The sequence below is a fragment of the Eptatretus burgeri genome, chromosome 13 (assembly GCF_056783735.1).
Source record: "Eptatretus burgeri isolate ZD-2024b chromosome 13, Ebu_testis_v1, whole genome shotgun sequence".
Classification (NCBI taxonomy): domain Eukaryota; kingdom Metazoa; phylum Chordata; class Myxini; order Myxiniformes; family Myxinidae; genus Eptatretus; species Eptatretus burgeri.
The window spans coordinates 8,699,416-8,722,309 of record NC_140973.1 but is presented as its reverse complement, the minus strand read 5'-3'; the positions used below and the strand labels follow the sequence as shown (position 1 = coordinate 8,722,309).

The following is a 22,894-nucleotide window of genomic DNA, read 5'->3' as shown; positions in this document are numbered from 1 at the left end:
TTACTGTTTTTAAGGATGTCATAAAGGACATTAACAATAGGCATGAATAACTAATGTAATGTGTTAAATAAGGAGGTGTAAAAGACGCTGCAGTGATGGCCGTAAACCTCTGAATTTTTTTTTCTACAATCTTTAAAATCTGTATTTTATTTCAAATGAATTATATACTTGAACACTCTCAAACACAAATCGCTTTTTTGCAATTTTTTTTCAAAAGCCTTCCCTTCAGCAGCACTTGGAAAGAAAAAAAGAAATTACACCATTTTGTATAATCTCAGGCCTGGGGTTAGCTTAACGGTTTAGGTGGCTGGCTTAAGATCCTTGGGTCTTGAGTTCAAGCTCCTATCATGTCATTGAATTAACACCAGGCAGGGTTGACTCAGCCTGTCATCCTTCTGAGGTTGGCAAAATGAGTCCCAACTTCGTGGGGTAATAACCATTCGGGGTAAACTGCGTCGGAGTGGCGACCCATCCAGGACTGCACTTGCCAATGAAACTGCCTCAGCAGCCCTACGCACCTTACGGTGTGAAAGGAATGGTATTATTATTCTCATCATATCATCTTGACCAATCAAATTTTCTGCATGCAGACCCTGCCCCTGTCATTTTTTTTTCTCTTGCAAGACCGCATGGTGCAAGGTGTTATACGAACTCTGTAGTTTTAGTTCCATTTTCTTCATGGGGTGTTTCAGATTTTAAGGCTTCTTGTCATAAGTTTCATGTTAATTATTTTGTTGATGTTATAAAAGTAATAATGTACGAGGGCCATACCAAAAGTCATGAGCATGTTTATTGTACAGTAAAACAAAAGTACATGGAAGAAAACTGATATTGTCGAGAGTAAATGGACATACCACATTACTTTTCTACAAAATCTCCGTAACGATCCACGCATTTCTGCCAGCACTGTACGAGATTAAAAATCCTGCTGTGGTAGAAGCCCGTTCCAATAATACACGACCAGCAACGCACGGCCATCTTGACTGCCTCATCGCTTTCATTGTGCTGACCTCTTTTGTGATCTTTCAAGGACCAGAACAGAAGGTTGTCACAGGGGTCCAAGTCCAGACTGTACAGGGGGGTGAGGGGTGGGGGAGCACTTCCCAGCCATTCATTGAGATTTCATCCAATGTCAGACATGCAGTGTGAGGTCTAGCGTTGTCAGGTTGAAAGACGACAGCTTTTTTTCATTGAGACCTTTTCCCAAAGTCCACGTTCCAGTTTACTGAGTGTCTGAACGTAGCGAGCTGTGTTGATGGTTTCCCCTTTGGGCAGGAAATCAACCAGTAGGCATCCCTCGGCATTCCAGAAGACCGTTACCATGACTTTGTTGGCACAGGGTACTCTTTTGTTCTTTTTCTTTTTGGAGATGTGGAGTGATGCCATTCCATGCTTTGATGCTTGATTTCTGGGTCGAAATGGTGGAACCTGAACTCTAATCCACCCAAAAGGCCTTTGTCTGCAGCTTTGTGGAGTACTGCTCTCCCCTCTGGGCTTGATCCCCTGCCTCACATCTTGCTCAACTTGACACTGTGGAAACCAAAGCCTTCGAGATCATGGGAATCTCCCATGCTGAAGCTGAGTCAATGGGCTCGTCACTTTGCCATTGCAGACAGGTTTGTGGTCTCTGTCTTCCACCACCTCCTTTCTGGTCTTGCACCCTCTGCTCTTTTTTGTGCTTTGTCCCCCAGGTTTCTGCAGGGCTCACATGGTCCACCATTAACCCTCTTCTGGTAAAACTACCCAAATCCAGGATCACCGCTCACCTCCACTCATTTGTTCCCCTTTTTCATGCCTGTGGAGTCAACTTTCACATTCTCTTCAATCTCATTCTTCCCTCCAGATCTTCAAGACAGTTGTTCACCGCGATCTCAGATCATCCCCAATCCATAACGATGATCTTTTCTACCCTCGTTAACCTCACCCAAATCCCTCCTAATTTTCCATTTTTTTCCTCCTTGGAGCTTCCATGTCTATGCATGCATGTTTTGCATTCTGTGTTTGTCTATTACATCCTGATCCGTTCAGTGTGTTAGTTTTTCAACAAGCCTCAACTATGGATACAAACTAATATATGTGCAAATATATATTAAAGGAAGAAGGCGCTTCCAACCAAAAGTAAAAACACAAGATCGATTCTGCTAATTTGAGCAAAAAAGCAAGAGCAGACCCAGTCTCAGGGCAACGTTTTGTTGGCTTCGCAGCCAGCTTCATCAGGCACGACTGACTATATGTATGCGTATGCATGCATATAGAAATGTATATACAGGGTGCCCCAAAAAAATGTACTCTCTCTTTAAATGATAATAAATGTGTTGTTTATTGACTTAGAAACAAGATTAATGGTTAAATGTATAAATGCATGTTTACAAATGTTCAAACTGACGACCATCACGTTCCAAACACAGCTGATAACGTGGACCAATGGATTCAACAGCATTACGAATCATTTCATTTGGAACTGCAAGACATTGTCTTTCAATTTCCTCTTTCAGCTCATCGACTGTTGCTGGCTTTGAGCCGTAAACCTTATCTTTGAGATATCCCCATAAAAAGAAGTCCATTGGAGTGAGGTCTGTGGAACGTGCAGGGAATTCAACACTACCTCTTCGCCCAATCCATCTGTTCGGAAAAGTTGCTTCTAGATAGGCCCTTACATCACGGTGGTAGTGGGGAGGTGCTCCATCTTGCTGAAAGTAAATCTCTTTGACACGTGGACCGACGGATTCCTGCAGCAAGTTTAAGAAAACATCCCCAGTGACAGTTTGGTCAAAAAAGAATGGCCCTAGGATGCCCAATGCTGATATCCCACACCACACAGTAACCCCTGGTAAGTTTAAATGGTGTTCCATAGTAACATGCGGATTTTCAGGAGCCCAGTAGGTGCAATTGTGTCGGTTAATTGAGCCATTTAACTTGAAGCTGGCCTCATCGCTCCAAACAATTTTGGATGGAAATGCTGCATCTTCTTCGCATTTGCCCAGGTAACACTCACAAAATTCAGCTCTCGAGTCAGGATCGTCTTCATTTAGAGCGTGGATTAATTTTGGAATGTAACTTTTCCAATTAATTTGCTTCAAAATGCGATGGGCGCTTGATTTTGGGATTCCTGTCTCACGAGCCATTTGTCGTACAGATTTCCGTGGGGATCGGTGGAGGGTTTCCAGCAATTGATTTTCCTTTGTGGGGGTGGTTGATGACCGTGGTCTTCCTAAACGCTCCTTCTGGACGTCATGCACAGTTCCATCTGTTTCAAACTTATCTCGGATGTGAGCAATGGTGCGTCGCGTTGGTGGATCTTTGTGAAAATGTCTTCTAAATTGTCTTTGCACTTCCATGATGTTTTCGTGCTTCCAGTAGCACTTTATGATAAATTTTCTTTCTTCAAAACCTAGTCGTACTTCTGCCATTATTATGGTCAATTTGATCAGAAAATAAATGAAAAATTCAATGAGTTATGAGGAGCCAAAATGTGAGTACATTTTATTTTGGGACACCCTGTATATATTGTTATGGCCCGGGGGGTCGGCCGCCAACCAACCGCTCTGAATGGAGCCGCAAGTCGAGTCGGCCCGACCAATCGCCTGGAATATAGATCGCCGCCCGGATAACTCTGAGCGACGGGTCCTTGTACAAGAACCGAAATACGCCAATCGGCAGATCACGTGGGGTAGGGTCGATTGCCAATCTTCAATGTACCTAAATACCCACGTGATCCAACTACCGGGGTATTCCACCCTCGACGGAACTCGTACGGAACAAACCGCCGAGGCGAGCTTGTCCGTGCGCGATTCCGAGCGGCGTAATCGTCGAGAACCGTCGGTCCAAATGTCCCGCTATTATGGCAAACCAACGGCTTTCTAACTCCCAACACACAAAATGTTCAGTCAATGAGGGAATGGACGCAACGAGCAGGTTTACATTCACACAAGGACACTTATTATAATGAAACACGTATGCAATTAAATAAGGCAAAACACAAATGCAATTATACAAACAACAAAAGAACTACAACAGTCTACTTATTATGTACAGTCATTTACACTTAACAGCAGTTCCTACTTATTAGACGGGCCCACAGCCACACGTACGCACACACACACACAAGAAATGGTGGCTGAGGCCTTTAATCACGAGCTCCAGCTCGGAGGACAGGTGAGCTGAAACTCAGAGCCAAACTCAAACCTCTCCACCTCGTGTGGTCTTCAACTTGTCCGGTCCCGGGCTCCAGCGAGAGCGAGCTGGATCCAAATCGCCGTGAGCCGCGTTCCTTCCCGAGCTCCCGCGAATCATCCCACGCTTCTCAACACGTGCCGGTGAGACGAGGCGCCGATCCTTCCTGTCGATGCGTCACTTCCCTGAGGAACCAACTCCAAGAAGAGGCCGATGTGTTGCACCAAGCTGGGAAACAAAATGTAGAATGAAAAGCTCCACGTACCAAGAAGAAGAGGAAGAAGCCTCCACTCTCAGCTCGAGCCGAACAACCGGCTCAAGTTTCTTCCAAAACAAAGCAGCAGCCGAAGCTCACTGAGCCAGCCGAAGCAAAAAGCTTCCGAAGGCCTCAAGCCAAGCAAGCCAAGCAGGACCCGATGGCTGAACGACTGCTCTCTCTGAAGCAAAAAAGCTTACTCCTCCCACGGGACTCAGCACACGAACTCTGCACATGGGACTCAGAACGGGACTCTCACACGAACAAAGTAAGGATCTCCTCTTTATCCTTCCCACCCCCTCCCCCGCACTCGGCGTGACTCGTGTCCTCGTGATCCACCCCCCGCTCAACCACGGGTGGGAGGGAGTTGTTGACGTCACAGGATGGCAGGGTTCTTCTTCCTCTTTGCGGAAGAGGGGGAGGAACGTCTCCATTGTTTCGTTCCCTAACTATTAACTCGATCCGCAGCGCATCTAATCGATCTCTGAACATTTAAACAATGAAAGTCGAGCTATCGAGGGAACATGCACTTATCGACATAGCTGACTAAGGGAACCTGTATGTTGTGTGCAATTGAATTTTAAATTCGTAATATATATATATATATATATATATATATATATATATATATATATATATATATATATATATATATATATATATATATATATATATATATATATATATATATATATATATATATGTATGTACAGTCAGTCATCGAATTATGACCGACCAGTCGTAAGTCGATTTGGTCGTAAGTCGGCCAACCTTTATTTTTACCTTTATTTATAGGGTATAGGCCTATGCAAAAGTTACTGTATGTATATTATACTGTATCATGATATAATAATCATCTGTAAGTAGTATTTTATTAACATTTTCTTTGTTCATTATTGTTATAACCATAGTTATAAAAACCATTTTTATTGTTACTGTATAACGTTTTTACATCCGTCATTTTTAAGTCAAACACTGCATCAAACAGTCATGCACGATCGCATTCACTTTCTTTCCTTCTTGGCAGGTTGAGGAGTAGACAAAGATAATTTCCTCTATAATACGGATAAACTGCGCTATACCGAGACCATGCTAGCACTGCTGGGCGCTGGGGTGGAAACTGTCGTACGCCCAGCTGGGCAACATTCGCACTGCAGTCGTGGCCAGACATACAGTACATATCGTGGTCGTAAAGTCCATCAGTCGTAAGTCGCATAGGTCGTAAGTCGACGACGTGTGTGTGTGTGTGTGTGTGTGTGTGTGTGTGTGTGTGTGTGTGTGTGTGTGTGTGTGTGTGTGTGTGTGTGTGTGTGTGTGTGTGTGTGTGTATATATATATATATATTAGGGTGGTCCAAAAAAGTCGAAAAAAATAGAATGTTGCTCCACAAGCTTAAAATTATTCCACGATGATTCAATAATGCGCATAAAAAATTTAAGTTGATCGGAGGTGATTTAGAGGTTGCTCCATATGATGACTTTTAGTTTCATGAGTTGGTTAAATTAGTTTCATGATAAATCTTGTTTTCGGTCATATTTTCGAAATGGTAGTGAATTCAATGTCGGTGCAGTCATTTCTTAGAGTAAATCGACCCCATAGAGTTCGAAAATGCACTCCATTTCCACCTCGGACATCCAGAAGTACCCGCAATCATACCTGACCATACCCTAATTTATTCAAGTCATGAGACTAAAAGTCGTCATATGGAGAGACCTCTAAATCACCTCCGATCAAGCTAAAAAAAAATTTGCGCGTTATTGGATCATATTAGAATAATTTTAAGCTTGTGGAGCAACATTCTATTTTTTTTTCGACTTTTTTGGACCACCCTAATATATATATATATATATATATATATATATATATATATATATATATATATATATATATATATATATATATATATATATATATATATATATATATATATATATATATATGTATATGTATATATATTGTTGTGGTTGACGAAATTCACAAACCACCATTCAGGTCCCTGAGGTGAGATATCTCTAAGTATATGTGTAGTTAGGCCCAAACCCGTTGCAGAGATGCCAACTTTTGGAAATCAGAATTAGGGAGGATTTTCAACCGACACCAAATAATGTGCGCAAAGCGCACATCTCGAGCGCGGAGTGCTCGACCCTTGCGGCGGGGTCCAGGGCCCGCCTTAGGGCCCTGGAAGCTCTGGGGTTCTAGACGCTCTCTCGTGCCCTCTGAGCCCTATTTTGGAGCATTTAACATGTTAAGAATTCCCACTTTTTGAACAAAAAAAGGGGAAAATTGTGCACTTTTTAATGTTACATGTATGTTAATATTAGTAAGTTAGGGGACAATCAAAGATTAACAAAAAGCACAAAAGAAGCAATATTTTTCTTACCTTACTGGCTGGTACTACTGCTGCTTGCTTTTTCCATGGCAGCTTTGCTGAGTGACAGCTGTGTGGCTCTTTTAGCCCTTCTGATTATGTCTTTGCTGTATTCTCTCTGGTAGCAAGGGGTGCTATGAGCTAGTTTTTCAATTAAGAGAGCTTCCAGGGTTTTGACACTCAAATTGGGACGAAATTCAGTATGATTCTTCCGTACAAGACTGAGTGCCCGCTCACATGATGCGTTCGAATGAGCAATGACCAAGATTCCCTTCATCACTTTGCTCAAATTAGGATACTTCTTGGCACCAGTGCAGGGATCTGTGAGCTGTGAAATCCGATGCCACTGCTCATCCACTCTCACTGTCTCAGTAGCAATTGTAGCTATGGAGGCGTCTGCCTGGTAGTGAGCGAATTCACTCTCAAGACTGTCGATGTCACTATCACCGCCACTAAACAGACAGGGGAATTTCTTGATGAAAAACTCCACACAGTCAAACCCCACTTCTTGGTGTAGCTTAACATCCAGCACCTGAGCATGCTTGGCTAATTCATCATCTAGCGGCCAGGTTTTGAAGATATAATTGCAGGCTTTCACATAATATGAGCGAACTGCACTGAAGAAACCTTGGATGTCTGACTCACTCAGAGTGAAGGTGGATTTCTTGAGACTCCTTTGTTCCCTTATATACAGTTTGGCATCGTTCCCAATCATGAGGTCCTCATCATTCTTCTGATGATTTCTGTCAGAGAAGGGTACATTTACCAGAGCAACCGATGACACCGATGGTTTCAAAAACCGTATGAAGATATCTTTCAGAAGATCATTCAATTCTCCGTGCAGGAGATGAATACAGGGTTCGTCTCTTTGGAGCAGAAGATTCCCCTTCTCAAAAAGCTTGTTAGCATATCGAAGGAAGAAACAATAGAGTTTTGTTTGTGGAGACAAGAACATCCTGTTGACACGTTTTTCTCTAGATTCCTGCACAGTGTTTGAGGAAGATGCGCTTTTAGTTGTAGAACTCGTAGTACACTTAGCCGCAGGGCGATCACACTTGCGTTTACTGCCAGCAGAAGAGGTCAGACTCGTAGTACCAGATCCAATTTTACGTTTGAGGAGAGAGCTTGAGGTAGGTGCAGCCAAGGAAGAAGACCTCTGATTCGAAGGTTTTGCTGAGCTTCTATCAAGTGATTTGGCAAAAGCAGAACTTAATTTGGGTCCTTCTTTGCCTGTAGATGGGACTATCACAGTCTTTCTCGACTCTGAAGGGATCTGCTTTGTAGATGAACGTGATGAAGGGCCGGTGATGCTACCTGCTCTCAGCATTGGTTTTGGTGCTGTCCCTGCTGTCTTCTTCGCAGCAGATACTGCAGTGGTAGTGGTGAATGCTGCTCCACTAGTGCTTGATCCTGCAGTGCCAGTACTGGCAGTAGATACAGTGCCGTCCTTCTTGCTCGTTGTTAGAGTCTTGGCTACAGTTGGTTGCATTTTTCTTCGTACTTCTTCTTTGAAGAAGAGGCGAAGTGGCTCCCACTGTTCAATCAGCCTGTCTAGGCACTGACCAAGGGACAGCCACCTTGTTGCGACATGCTTCAGAATCTTGTGTGTCGGGGCATCACAGAGTTCTTGCAGTGCTTTCACTCCTTTGACGCGTTTACTACTTTTGTCCAAGTAGTAGTAAATATCGATGAGAAAGTCATCTAATTCAATGGGTAAGGCCTGAGCCGCGTTCTTGGCCGTATTGTGCATCATATGGCAAGGGCATCCCATGATGTAGCACTCTGGATTTTGTTTGTGGATATAAGCAGCGACTCCTTTGTGCTTGCCCACCATGACAGAGGCATTATCAGCACAAAAGGAAACACAATTTCCCCACGGAATTTTCCTGTCACTGAACTCATGATCAAGCAGTTTGAAAATGTTTTCTCCAGTGGAATCTTGTTTGCACGCAGGCAAACTTAGCAAACCTTGCTTCACAATCCCAGCACTGTTGTCATAGTACGAAATCAGGACAGGATATAGCTGGGCCTCACCACTGTCATTGCTACCGTCTGTAGCTAGGCTAAATGGAGCTAGTCTAGCAATATCGGCAATAGATGAAGCAGTAACATTTGACAACTCACCAATTACACTGGTCAACAACAAATTTGTTGTCTGCATTTTAAGCTGATTTAGGACGAATCTGATGCGCTGAATCCAAAACTCACATTAGTTTTGTTCAATCAGGTCAAGTTTTTGAGATATGGCCACATGTCGTTTTTTACATTTTTGTTCACATGTACGCATGTGTGGAGCATTTTAGAAGAAGTTGGTGAGGGTAAAATGTCATGTCAAATAATTGTTTTAATTGGAAATAATTATTTTAATGACAAGAAGTATTCAGGTACAATAGTTCTAGGTGATTATGTCGAAAAGGGATCAGTTTGAAGTCATAAAACCTCAAAATCTTCCAAAAATTGGTGAGGCAAAGCATAAAGTTCGTGGATCAAAACTAAAGTTAATGGGGCAGATTTTGTAATAATGTGACAATACAAAAAAGTTGTATTTCTTGAAATAACGAACTCTGAAGAATGTACAATACCTACATGCGCCAATTTATGACATGCGCTTCTGCTCAAGCTTGGAGTGCCACAGTACGAACCCAAAGATTGGAGACTGTTCATTGACAGCAGCAAGCGATCACTGAAATGTGTTCTGCTACACAACGGCAACCAGTTTGCCTCTGTACCCATCGCTCACTCGACTACACTGAAGGAGAAGTATGAAGCGGTGAAGTACGTGCTGGAGAAAATTGGTTATGATCAGCATAAGTGGTTTATTTGTGTTGACCTGAAGATGGTGAACTTTTTGTTGGGACAACAGTCTGGCTTCACCAAGTACCCATGTTTTCTGTGCATGTGGGATAGTAGGGACCGTGCTCAGCATTACACGAAGAAGGACTGGCCTGTGCGGGAGGAATTGGTGCCATGCAAAGAAAGGAACGTCATCAACGACCCTCTGGTGGACAGAGACAGAATACTCTTCCCACCGCTGCACATCAAGCTCGGCTTAATCAAGCAGTTCACCAAGGCTCTGGACAAAGATGGTGACTGCTTCACTTACTTGTGCCAGGCTTTTCCAGGATTGACCATGGAGAAGTTGAAAGTTGGCATCTTTGATGGTTCTCAGATCCGTCAGCTCATCAGAGATCCAGAGTTCAAAAACTCAATGAACGAAGTGGAACTGGAAGCGTGGAAGACATTTGTTTTGGTAGTGAAGAACTTTCTTGGCAACAATAAGGCCAGAAACTACGCAGAACTTGTCAACAACATGCTGACTGCTTTCAGAAACCTGGGCTGCAACATGAGCATCAAGATGCACTCCCTATTTTCACATATGAACCGGTTTCCTGAGAACCTGGGTTCAATGAGTGACGAGCAGGGGGAGAGATTCCATCAGGACATGAAGGAGATGGAGACCAGGTATCAGGGTCGCTGGGACGCAGTCATGATGGCTGACTACTGTTGGAATCTGAAGAGAGACCTCCCTGCCGCTGAACATTCCAGGAGTTCGAAGAAACGGAAGTTCAAGCCCTGAAGTTTGAACAGTGGTGACGCAACATGCAATTTACTTGTACTTACCTTTATCAATGCCCACCATTCAGATGACAGTAATCGATGTTTCTATCATGTAATCAATAAATGTTGTTGGCAAAACATTTTTTTTTCTTAAAAACATGTTTAGGATGATATGTGTTGACAAAAATCAGCTGATAATGCCACAAAAATGTAATTGATTTTGTCACAAGATCTGATTTTTTCAAATCAACTTAGCACAAAAACCTGACCTGATGGAGAGAAACGGATGCCATTTCCTGATTCAGCAGTGCCAGAATACCCTAATTCACTTGTAGAAATCTAGACAACATTCAGAAAGTAAAAAATTGTTGACCAGTGTTCTTTTTTTCTTCTTTGTTCTTGTTCTTTTTTTTTTTTCTTTTTTTTTTTCTTTTTTTTTTCTTGCTTTTTGTTCTTGTTTTTTTTATTTTATTATTATTATTATTTTTTTTGTTCTTGCACATCTTGCACATCTTGCAAGTTTTTGTTCTTGCACATCCATACTTTGAAGCAACTTTTGAATCTGGAAACATCTTTTGAAATTGAGGTCCAGCATGATCTGAGACTGATATGGGCAAGTTATGTTCCACAATAAATCCACTAAAGAGAAGTTCCGCTCGGGTAACATCCTCTTCCTCGCTTGTCCCTTGTTTGGTGAAATAATTCAGAAGTGTACCGGTACTCGTGCTCGAAGATCTCTCCTTTGCAATGTCCGTGTGCCGTTTGCTTCCAACGTGCTTCCGAATATCATCGCGACCTCCGTGCTCAACTGAAATATCAACGCTGCATACTGTACAATACTAATACGCATGATGAATTCCTCTTTCAGACTTTCGAATACACGGGTATTGGAGACTGTATTCGGTCTTGTACTTCTGAGACCATTTCTTGGTCTTCGTAAGCTTCTTTTCTGCCATTTCGTAATCAACATCGAGGGCTTGAAGCATCAGTAACTTCGAAGTCGATGTTCCACAGCTGCAGCGCGACTCGTAGAACTGTAGCGGCTGTTAAACACCGCACGGTGGTCGCGACCGCCGGGCTGGTACGGGGCCCAGCTGCATGGAGTGAGCGTATCGCATGCATATACACTGTGCATACATACCACATGCACTGTATTGCACACATACCGCATGCACTAAATCTCAGTGCATGATCGCATAAGCGAGATCCAGACCCAATGTTTCGCTGCTCCTCATTTGAATTTGCAATTTTTTACGTACAATTTGGTAGCAGCGAACGTTATGGAGTTACCACATGCTATACGTAGCAGACGATGCTTTTCATTCAATTCTCATACTAGTACATTCTGATTAGTGAACAGTGCAAAAATATCAAAATTTCGGGAGGATAAGGATAGTGATCGTAAGGGCGGGAGTTTGGGTGAATTTTCGGAATCCTCCCGATGAAATCGGGAGGGTTGGCATTGCTGCCGTTGTTTCGAGGGAATAAATGTCATTCAGTCGGGCTGCGACTCCTTCAGGATAGCCGTTTTTCTTTTACTATCTTTATTTTGGACCAGCCGCCATTACTACCACCACCAACCACGTCTCAACAGCCATCACAACAACAACCACCAACCACAACGCCGCTTCACAACAACAACCACCAACCACAACGCCGCTTCACAACAACAGCCACGACCTTTACCGTCACAACTCGCCACCATCGCATCACCGTCATTCCCATGCCACTTGTGGGCGCCGATGCTGGACTCGTGCGGGGCGCGCACCGAGCAGCGTGTTCAGAGACATCACAGACTTTCCGAGAAAAACGGATCAAAAACGACTCACGCCCACTTCTGTTCCGTCCTATCGGCGAGCTGGGGCGATTTGGCCCCGCCTCCAGGGCGTTGGAGTGAGGTCGCGATATGCAAATTCATGGATCAAAAAGCATTCACGCCCACTTTTCCTCGGTCCAATGGGGAGCCAGTTAGGGGTGAAGGGTCGGAGGCAAAGGGTCAAGGGTGAAAGAGCGAAGCCACGGGGCTTATATAAACGGCTGCGTTCGTCAGTAAAGGAGTTGTGCGGAGTTCAAGAGAGTCGTCGGTGGAGCTGGGAAGAAGAGTCAAGGTTCGGAGGGGAGAAGTCAAGAGTGAAGAGTTGGGACGAGCCAAGAGAGGAGACGGAGAGGGCGATTAGACGGAGCTGTGGAGAGGTGGCGGCGGCGAAGGCGGACGAGGGGGTGCTCGCGTCGGTGCCGGGAGCTGCAGAGGGAGAGGCTGGCGGCGCGACCGAGGTCGAGGTGGAGACGCTCGTCGCGGGGCCCGAGACAGGGTGATATCCTCCTCCCCCCCGAGCATCAACAACCCCCTCCTGTTTCCCCCCGCGCTGAGATAGTGCGACAAGGGGGCCCCTTTCCCACCCCCTACCAGACACTGTCCGCGAGGCCCGCGGAGTTGAGGCGCCACCGCCGCTCCGCGTCTCATCATCAGACGGGTAGGCCCGACACGGTCTCGGCCCCAGGCCCGCCTACCCCCCTCATCCTTGAGGGTGGTTCTTTTCTTTTGCTTTGGGTATCTGTGTTGTCGGCGCCGTCTGTGAAGTAAAATTGTATGTGTTGCCGTGTGCTCGGTAGTCGGATAGCTCTGCATTGTGTTTCTCTTTTATATTTGCTTTTTGTGTAATATTGCATTGTCTTCTTCTTTTACATGTGCTTTTGGTGTAATTGTATATGTGTGCTTCCCGTTCATCGCAAAATAAATGTGAGTTATGTTGAACTGTTTTCCCGCTTCGCTTCGTCTTTTCTTTCATTGAATCTCCATCTTGCTTCACGTAAAGGGTTGGTCGTGGGCTAAAACGCCCGATAATTAATCGAACCGTCGAGGCCGACGAATAACACCGCTCGGTTATCCCGATAGTACGGAACGGGTCGCTTAAAGTGGCCCGTGTCCGAAGTCGACCTGCGGCGAGGTGCGATCGCCCGGTCTACCCTCCGTGTGGGTACTTAGGTAGGTCGAATTTGGCGAGCAACCCTATCCCACGCGGGGGCCGATTGGCACGATCGTGGTGAGACCGAAAGGTCCACCCGTGACTAGTTCCCGGCGTTAGTCCGAGAGGGTCACGACTGGATTGTCCGTCCGGTGGGCGACGTGCCGCGATTCGAGTTACGTGGCCGTCCGCACGCCGGCGGGCGCGAATCCGCAACAATATATATATATATATATATATATATATATATATATATATATATATATATATATATATATAAATATATATATATATATATATATATATATATATATATATATATATATATATATATATATATATATATATATATATATATATATATATATATAGTTACGGGTTTCCGCCGCATCCGGCGTGCGGACGACCGTTCTAGCCAAGTCGCGGTCGTACGCCCACCGAAGGCTGCAATTCAGTTGTGACTTTCCGGATCAACGCCGAAATCCAGTCACGGATGCCTTAACGCATCATAAACTAGCCAATTATTCTGTCCACGCGCAACATACAGGGTCGATTGTTGAATTATCGATGTACCTAATTATTCACGCGGACAGAAATACCAGGAGTTTATACCTTGACTGGACCTGCACGAAAACGAGCCGCTGAAGCAGCTCATTCCGTATGCGAAGCCGAGCGGTTATAAATCTCCAAATCCCGTCGGACCAAATGATCACTTTTATCGGCCTTCATAGCCAGTTAATATCCCGAGCGCACCAGGCAGTCAATACAGGAAGGGACGCAACGAGCAGGTTGACATTCAAACAATGGGTATTTATTTTTACACGTAAGCAGTCAATGAATGGGGATAGGGGACAAGACACGAGCAAAAGCCTACAGCCGATTGCTATTTCATTTACAGCACTCACTTAATAACAATTCTACTTCAAGACAAGGCGCCACAGACTTTCATACAAAAACCCAAGAAAGAAAAGACACGGGCTCGTAAGCCTTTAATATTCCTCAGAGCCGGGATGACCGAAAGGTTGTGAGAGGCCGGGCAGGTTACCTCGCCGCCCTTGTGGCGACTCGATGGGCTCTTGTTCGGCGACCCTCGGTATCTGTCTCTGTTCCACCTGGGGCGTCGCAAAACGCGCCAGTCGCATGAGCAGCTTGGCGAGCGGTTCTCCTTGGTTGCTTGGTCTTCCCCGCGGCCTGGTTGATCGGGCCTGGCTAACGACGCTTCAGAGGAGCGAACGGGCCTTGCTCTTTTAGAGTTGATGCTCTTTTGGGACCCGCTCACTCCTCAGCGTCGCTCGACCGACTCAGGGCCGTCTGCTCGGACCGTGACGGAGCTTGCTCGACTCCGGCTTGTTCGACGCGCTCCGTCTCCGGCTGTCGACATGCTCTGTCTCTGGCTGACGACTCTCCACTGACGACTGCCCCTGGCGACTTCCCCTTCTCCAACGACCCAGCCCAACTGCCCTCCCGACTCACTTCTCGGCGTTCCAGCACGGCTTTTTATCGGGCCCGGGGATGCCCGCTCCCCCACCTCTCACCTGAGGTTCGGCCCCGCCCCCTTTTCACCTTCGACCCTTCACCCCCAGCTGGCTCCGCCCCTTTCACTACTGATTGGACAGTTCCTTTCTCAGCAGAGGCCGTTCTGATCCACTTATGCAACTCAGCCGCTCCACGGCTGACTGCACAGGGACGCTGGATTGTGGCTCTCCCTGTTGCTCCGTGAGTTCGTAACATCGGCATTTTGCCGCTGTTTGCTGAGGAGGGCGCTGTGTTGTGGATATGACGTGGTTGTAGAGTTTGTTTAAAATAAAAGATAGCAAAGAATAACGGCTAACTCAAAGATGCACAGCCCGGCACACGAACAAATCCCGTTATACATTGGTGGGGGGGGGGAATCTAACCTGGAACACACACTTATCGAAATAACTGATCTTCGGGGAACCTGAATGGTGTTCTGTGAATTTCCACCTCCGTAACAATATATATATATATATATATATATATATATATATATATATATATATATATATATATATATATATATATATATATATATATATATATATATATATATATATATATATATATATATATATATACAGGGTGAGTCAGAAGTAGCGCCCGATTTCTGTCAGTTGATTGTTTGTTTTGCCATTTGTATTACAGTGTACAAGAAGGTAGAAATAAATGAATGACAGACACATTTATCGAACCATTTATTCAAGAAAAAATTATTACGGAACTGTACCAAGCTGTTTTACTTGCAATTTTCAAAGTGCCCTCCCTTGTGATGGATGCACAATTGCAGCCGAGCAGGCACACAGCGGCACACACGTCTGCAGAGTTCGATATCAATTTCCTCAAACTTTTCAGTGATTTGAGCCTTCAATTCCTGAATGGTACGAGGATTTTCACGATAAACAAGGTCTTTCATGAGCCCACAAAGAAAGAAATCTGGAGGTGTAAGGTCTGTGGAGCGTGCCGGCCACTCGATCGGACCGCGGCGGCCGATCCACTTTCTGGGAAAGTTTTCATCAAGCCACTGACGAACATCTTCTTCTTCTTTCGGCTGCTCCCCTTCGGGGTCGCCACAGCAGATCATCCGTTATGATCCGCATAATGATTTGGCACAGGTTTTACGCCAGATGCCCTTCCTGACGCAACCCTGGTCGCCTCTTACGACACAAGGATATGGTACACCTATTCTAACCGGGGCATATACCGGGCCCAGTACACTGGTACTCACTTTGCCGACCTCAGAAGGATGACAGGCTGAGTCAACCTCCTGGTGTGTATTAATTCAGGCGGTCAACGGGGCTTGAACTCAGGACGTTTTGGATCCCAAGCAGCTACCCTAACCACTACGCCAACACCAGGCATAAGCCACTGACGAACATAACGTCCATAATGAGGTGGAGCTCCATCATGTTGGAAATAACAGTCCTGATTTTGTACCCTGGGCCAAAAGAAGGTTTGCAGCATATCCAGGTAAATGTCTGCAGTGTCAGATCCCTCAAAGAAAAAGGGTCCAATTATCCCTAATGGAGATATGGCTGCCCAAACTGTCACTCCAGGTAAATTTACCTCCTTCTCAACTGTCACTCTTGGGTTATTCGCAGCCCAGTAGACACAATTGTGTCTGTTAATTGTGCCATTAAGCACAATTTGGTGCAAATTCAGTAACTTTCCTAACTTGCAGCAATAACCTGCAAAACAAAATCAAAAATAAATAAATTACTAAAATTAATAATCTGCAAGACAATTATTAACATGACTTCCCAAAAAGAATCTGACAGCCTAAAAAACAGAAATCAGGCACTACTTTTGACTCACCCTGTATACAGTATATGTATGTATGTATATGTATATATATGTATATATATATATATATATATATATATATATATATATATATATATATATATATATATATATATATCAACACATGAGCCAAACCAACGCTCTGCACGGTTTCGAAAGTGAGGGTTCATTCGGATGTCAATATATCCAGTGTTCACAATGTGATTTATCGAATTTCTTGATACTAGTACGTGCCCGTAAAAAAAAAAATACTAAATAAAATAATAATAATAAAAAATAAATAAATAAACCACACAGGCCGTTTCTTCGCTCTCACGTGCCCGTACGTGCGTGACTCGGAAGTTCGATATTATTCGCAATTTATTTTTAATACCCAATTAGCGCCAACGTATTTTACCTTTTCGCAATGTCGTGGCAAGGAAAAACAAAAAGAGAAGAGAAGAGAGAGAAAAAAATTTACTTCCTGGTTCGGAGCATACCAGCACTCTGATGTTCCCAAAATTTATACACCGTCTAATATGAAAAACGATCATAACTTGGGCCATTATGTTTATAAATGCGCATAAGAAATCGAGAAATTATTAGAATACACGAAGTTTATCACTCTCCGGAAGCCCGTACGTTGTAACCCGTAATGGGGAACGCGGCTGAGCTTCCCTCCCCCATCGGCCACGCCCACGCAACAACGTGTCTTGCCATTGGTTGGTAAATTAATGGCCATAACTTGGGAAGCACTTGTCCGATTTAATATCAAACCTTGAAAAGGCACATCCTCAGGTCCCCAGAAATATACCTGGCAAGTTTCAATTAGATCGGACCAGCGGTTGTTGAGAAACAGCGGTCACACACACACACACACACACACACACACACACACACACACACACACACACACACACACACACACACACACACACACACACACACACACACACACACACACACACACACACACACACACACACACACACACACACACACACACACACACACACACACACACACACACACACTGCTGGAATTATAGACAGATAATATACAATGTTTCTTGTTACATTTTTTTGTGTCAAATTCAGCATGTGCAGAAGAGGGTTTTACATTGCAGACGCTGTTTTCTCGGAGTGGCATTACGCTTCTCGGCGGTGACGGTCTATCGACGACAAACGTAATGACGTCGGCGAATGTCTGATGACGTCATCACGCCTCTCGGCGGTGACGTCACACGTTGCCATGCAAACAAATGTAGAAATTCGAAAAATCGCCAAAAATTCCCAAACCTGTCCATTTGGCACGATCTCACATAGCCCATGCTGTTCATTAGACCACAGACCACCCGCGTGCCGAAAGTGGCGACAATCCGTCCGGCAGTTTCGGAGGAGATACGTCAAATTACGTACAGACGTTATATATATGTATATGTATATATATATATATATATATATATATATATATATATATATATATATATATATATGTATATGTATATACAGTTATTGTTCTTCGTCTTTCGGCTGCTCCCGTTTGTGGTCGCCACAGCGGATCATCCGTTATGATCCGCATACTGATTTGGCATAGGTTTTACGCCGGATGCCCTTCCTGATGCAACCCTGGTCGCCTCTTACGACACAGGGATAAGGATTGGGTTTCGCCATGCTTCCCGGCTGCTCTACACCCTCTCATAGCGTGGCCCAGTGCAGAGCTCCCGTCCTCAAGCGATCCTCCAACCCAGGCCTCCGAGTTGCCGGATTATAGGTGCACGCCACTACGCCCGGTATTTATGCTGAGCACTGTGTGTGTATATATATCTTCTTCTTTCGGGGTCGCCATAGCGGATCATCCGTATGATCCGCATAGTGATTTGGCACATGTTTTACGCCGGATGCCCTTCCTGACACAACCCTGGTCGCCTCTTACGACACAGGGATATAGTACACCTATTTTAACCGGGGTATACACCGGCCCAGTACACTGGTACTCATTTCGCCGACCTCGGAAGGATGACAGGCTGAGTCAACCCCCTGGTGTATTAATTCAGTGGTCCAACGGGACTTGAACTCAGGACCTTTTGGATCCCAAGCCGCTGCCCTAACCACTGCGCCAACACCAGGCATATATATATATATATATATATATATATATATATATATATATATATATATATATATATATATATATATATATATATATATATATATATATATATATATATATATATATATATATATATATATATATATATATATATATATATATATATATATATATATATATATATATATATATATATATATATATATATATATATATATATATATACACACATACATATATATACACACATACATATATATACACACATATATATATATACACACACACATATATATATATATATATATATATACACACATACATATATATATATATATATATATATATATATATATATATACACACATACATATATATATATATATATATATATATATATATATATATATATATATATATACACATACATATATATATATATATATATATACACACATACATATATATATATATATATATATATATATATATATATATATATATACACATACATATATATATATACATATATATATATATATACATATATATATATATATATATATATATATATATATATATATATATATATATATATATATACACACATACATATATATATACATATATATATATATATACATATATATATATATATATATATATATATAGTGTGCCCATATTGGAGTGGATCGATGTCGCTAATAACTTGTGTTCTGCAATATTCAGCACAAATGTGTGGAATCCACTGATACTCCACTGATACTCATGACTTTTAGTGTGACCCTCTTTGGAACAGCAATCTAATCATAATATTGATTTCTATTCATTCCATGCCAACATACCAAGCTGGTGATGCTGTGGTGACAATCTCTCGTTTCAATGAATTTTTTTTTCTCTCTAAAAATGGTTAAAATGTTCAGCGCCCCCCCTCCCCTCCCCCGTATATGAAATGCTTTTCAGGGTTATGGTTCCAGAAAAATAGGTATGACATATTGGAGGCTTGTATCAAGAACCCTTTGGGTAATTTATTTGATCGTATCGTTCCATTTTATATACATATATATTTTCAATGCATTGTACATAGCGTACAATTTCATATGATATAATTGTAGCTCTTAAAAAACAATTTCCACTTGGTGAATCTATTCTCAAAAATTCTCACACCCATGTACGCACTCGCTGCCTTTCATCTGATACGGTTGCCCTGAGTGAATATCTTGTAGCATTTAATGTCGCATTCCTCACATATGTGTCAAATGTTTTCTTTGTGAATCACCCTGAACCCCCCCCCCCCCCCCCCCGTCACTATGAAGCTCATAAGAGCTTTGGTTTGTGTTTTCAACATGACCAGCCCCACCACATATTCCCACAAACTCTTATTATCATATCATCTTGATTTTGATTCTTGAATGACCTCAAGCAGCCAGTGATGTCAAAAGTGTAAGATGAGCGAAAATAAGAAACCAATTTTGAGTAAGCTGGTGCACACCCCCAATTCATTAATACAAGCAGGTTTGGAGCTGCCGTGCATAGGTGAGTATGCGGCTGTTTCCCAGCAACTTCTTTTGAACATGCTATGGGAGAGGCCCTGTTGCAGGAGCATCACTCTGCGCACGCACAGGTACAGTTGCGTGACATGCCTCTGGGTCAGCTTTTGAGCTACTACGCCCGAGGACACTCCCATGGATTGAGCTGCTCAGCTGGTATTGTGTGCTCAAAGGCAGCAATGCGGATGCCGCTCAACCTCCTTTTCAACCACTCCCAGTAGCGATCGGGAATATTTTGGGATTCTTCAACATAGAATCTTGATAGGCAAACCTAAACCATTCTCACATCAAAAATGCTGGCAAAACGCCGGCCATTGAAATACCATCATTACAATTTCATGCAATGCTGGCGTCTTGGGTTATAGTTACCATTCACATCAAAACGATGCTGGCAAATCGGTGGAGAAATGCCAGCATTTTGCTGGAACTTGGTGTGATGTGAATGGGCCCCTAAGATTGGTGCTAGCAGGGGTTTTATGACTTCTGCAGTTTCCTTTTTAATTTTAAATCTCACCTGTCAATCTGTCAGAGTGATTACCTGTCCAGGTTTAGCTTGCAATTTGATTGTGGTTTCAATGAAGAAATTGCTTCAGTGGAACTACACTCTTTATAGAGCATGTTACATGATGATGATAATGACCTGTCAATGGATTATTATTTATATTTTTACAACCATGGCTCAGTTGCAAATTCCCCTTCTTCACCTTACTCAACTTTACTCTGTCGTTTTCATTCACCGGCTTTGTGCTGGATTGGGCGGGCCGCATAGGCAAACGTTGCTTTTTATTAATTCCGTCAATCCAAACACCCTCAGGCTTGTATGCCTGGTGTTTGCTTACTGGTTAGGGTGGTGGGCTGGGGATCTTTGGATCCTGAGTTCAAATCCAACTCAGCTGTTGAATTAATACCAGGTGGTGTTAACTCTGCCTGTCATCCTTCCGAACTTGGAAAAATGAGTGCCAGCATGCTGGTGTACTGTGTCGGAGTGGCATCCTGTCCAGGATTGTGCCCAATAGCCAAGGAGACTGCTTAGGCAGCACCAACGCTCTGCACAGAGTATGGTCCCAATCTCCTCCTCCTCCTCCTCCTCCTCAGGTTTGTTGCAAATTCTAAATTGTATTCCAATGTACTGGGAAACGGCTGTACGCTTGCCTCTGAAATTTAGATGGTCACGAAGGTGAGGTTCAAATCCACGTTTTTCACCATTTAGACACCTGCCTTCTGATAGAGATTGTAACAGGCAATAAAATGGGGTCATAAATGAGGTACCAACTTCTTGAGTTCGAATGATGAGGAAACTGGTCATCCGGTTGAAGGAACCTTTTCGTACCATCGCCGGTAAATATAATAATCATGGTCTGACGGTTTAGTTGTGCACTTTAAACCAATAAATGGCATGAAAGAAAGGAGTGTGATGACATTTTCTTTTGTCAAAATTGGAATCGTTTCATTTTCATGAGAATTGCTGCAGGAAAAAGCAACATCAGAGTGTTTGAGATTGGAGTAAATGTGATTGCGATAAGGGTGTGGCCACGTGTTGCGGTGAAATGCATTCATCTGGTTTTGTTGGTTTCCCTTAAGGAAAGAAACAAAAGTCCCATTTTTTTTTGTACGGCTTGCCCTTTTTTTTTCTCGTCGTGCTTGAAAACCTTAACAAGGGAGCACTGATTTGGAATCACAGGTCTTCAAATCTATTTAATCATTTTGTTTTCCAAGGACACCTGCTTAAATAGAATGAATACTTTTATTTAGTATCCGTCCCCCTTGATGAGGAAAAGCTAGCCATGGTGGTGGCGAGAATAACTACAGAAGAAGACAATCGGGCAGTTGTCCAGGAAAATTAAATCCATCCTGCAGCGCTCAACTTCGCTGACTGCTGCTCCATATTTTAGCGGGCACTCCCACCCTGGGAGGGAGTACCTTTCTCGGTTCACCTTTGGCTGGCAATGTGCTGCAGTACTTTTTTTTTTTTGTTCCACTATACCATCAAAGGTGGCACAATTCAAACCAACTGTAACAGCGAGGAAGTATTCACCATTGTTTTTTCCCAGGGGTTTAAATTTTAAGGCCGAAGGAGCCGCTAACCCCACTTAAACCTGGCCGGTACAACCTTTTTTACCTCTGACAAATTTTGTCCAAATCCGTCCAGAGGTATAGGAGTGTGTATGTAACACACAGACAGATAGATCAACATTTATAGTATAGATGTCAGGCTATGTTTCTGTAGTTGTTATATTTGCACTTGTACTGTCCCATTTCACATATTTTCACTTAAAATTAAAATTAAAATGGTAGGATGGTCAAGTTTGTAGTACAAGCGAGCACCTCCACCATCCTGGTGGGAGCACCCTTCTCAGCCCACCTTCGGTCGGCCATGTGCTGTGGCATAGTCTTGGAAATGCAATTTATAATTTTTGTCATTTTTTGAATTTTTTTATTGATCACATGTCGTACTCCATAATCACGATTTTGAGAAAGTTCCATTATACTGGACTCTACGAGCATAGTACCTGCCTTATGGGTGATATTGTTCCAAGCAGGCACCAAGTTCTTCTCATGCATACCTTTATTTGGGCGGTGTACTGCATGAGCAAATGAGGACTCTGTTTAGGCA

General features: G+C 43.2%; 1 protein-coding gene across 4 annotated transcripts in view; it reads left to right on the top strand.

Annotated features, from left to right (window-relative positions):
* LOC147013789 (syntaxin-17-like) overlaps positions 1 to 22,894 on the top strand; it is a 93,360-nt gene that overhangs the window by 27,249 nt on the left and 43,217 nt on the right. The window lies entirely within an intron of this gene.